Here is a 1493-nt window from a genome sequence, read left to right as displayed (position 1 = left end):
CGACTTTCTCACGGACGAAGTGAATGTCGATTTTGACATGCTTTGTGCGTTGGTGCTTCACATGATTATGAGAAAGGTAAACGGTGCTGGCGTTATCGCAGTAGACCAGTGAGGCTTTGTTGATCGGAAAACCAAGCTCGAGGAATAGATTGCGTACCCAACATAAGTCAGCAACTGTGTTCTCTACCCTTTTGTATTCTGTTTCGGCACTAGAGTGAGAGATAGTAGATTGTCGTTTTGAGGACCAAGAGACAAGGTTATCTCCAAAGTAAACACAATACCCTGAGGTGGATCTTCTAGTGTCAGGAGAACCTGCCAATCTGCGTCTGAGTAAGCCACAAGTTGATCAATATTGTTTTTCCTTAGCTGCATGCCGCGGGAATGAGTGCCTTGGAGATAACGGATGATCCGCTTGAGAGCATGAAGATGAGGAGTATGTGGAGCATGCATGTATAAGCAAATTTGGTGAACGGCATAAGAGATGTCCGGCCTTGTTAATATGAGATATTGTAGTGCTCCTGCAAGACTACTGTGTGGGATCTGAGATTAAATCGCCATCTTCAAGTGACAGCTTAGCCTTTAGGTCCACCGGTGTTGCGCATGGTTTGCATTCTTTCATTCCAGCTCGATTGATGATGTCTATAGCTTATGCTTATTGCCTGAGGAAGATGCCTTCTTTATTAAAATCGCACTTGACTCCCAAGAAATAGTGCAGTTTACCTGAGTCCGACATGGGAAACTCGCCTTTTAGTTTTGCGACGATGTTGCGGAGAAACTCATCATCTGAGGCTGTCAAGATGATGTCGTCTACGTAAAGAAGGAGGTAGGTTTTGCGGTTTCCTTTGTTGAATATGAACAAGGAGGCGTCGCTGTGACTGCAAATAAAACCAAGAGATTTGATGTAGTTAGCAAACCGAGAATTCTAAGCTCGTGTAGCCTGTTTCAAACCGTAAATGGCTTTGTGCAGTTTGCATACATGATTTGAGTATTCTTTGCTGACAGGGATCGAGGTCGTCATAACAACCAACCTGGCTCTGATATCAAAAGTAAACTGATTTCCCTCAATGTTTATATTACGATTACAAGCTTTAAATAAGCTATACAGTTCCACAAAGTGTGGAGAATACAATCTTTACAAAAATCAGATCGTAACAACATAATATTCTAATTAACAGAATATTCTACTCTATCAGGGACGGTCACACACCTTGCGCCAACTGTTTGAACCGAAAATGGTGTGTTTGTCGGATTCATACAATGAAGAATTTAAGAAATAGATTTCTTAAATTCTTGAGGCTAAAGAGAAATCAACATAGAAATCAAATGGAAAAAGAACATCAAAAAGAATTTATAGATCAAAGATTGTATTAGAAGAGTGATCAAGTAAATCTAAATCTATAAATTCTTTGTAAGAAGTGTTTAATGGGTAAAATGGAAGAAGAGATCCTTTCTCATAAGGAGGAGCTCCTTATTTATAGAAAGATATGTCTAGG

Source organism: Brassica oleracea, chromosome C9 (genome assembly GCF_000695525.1).
Source record: "Brassica oleracea var. oleracea cultivar TO1000 chromosome C9, BOL, whole genome shotgun sequence".
NCBI lineage: Eukaryota > Viridiplantae > Streptophyta > Magnoliopsida > Brassicales > Brassicaceae > Brassica > Brassica oleracea.
Note: the sequence above shows the minus strand (reverse complement) of the source record.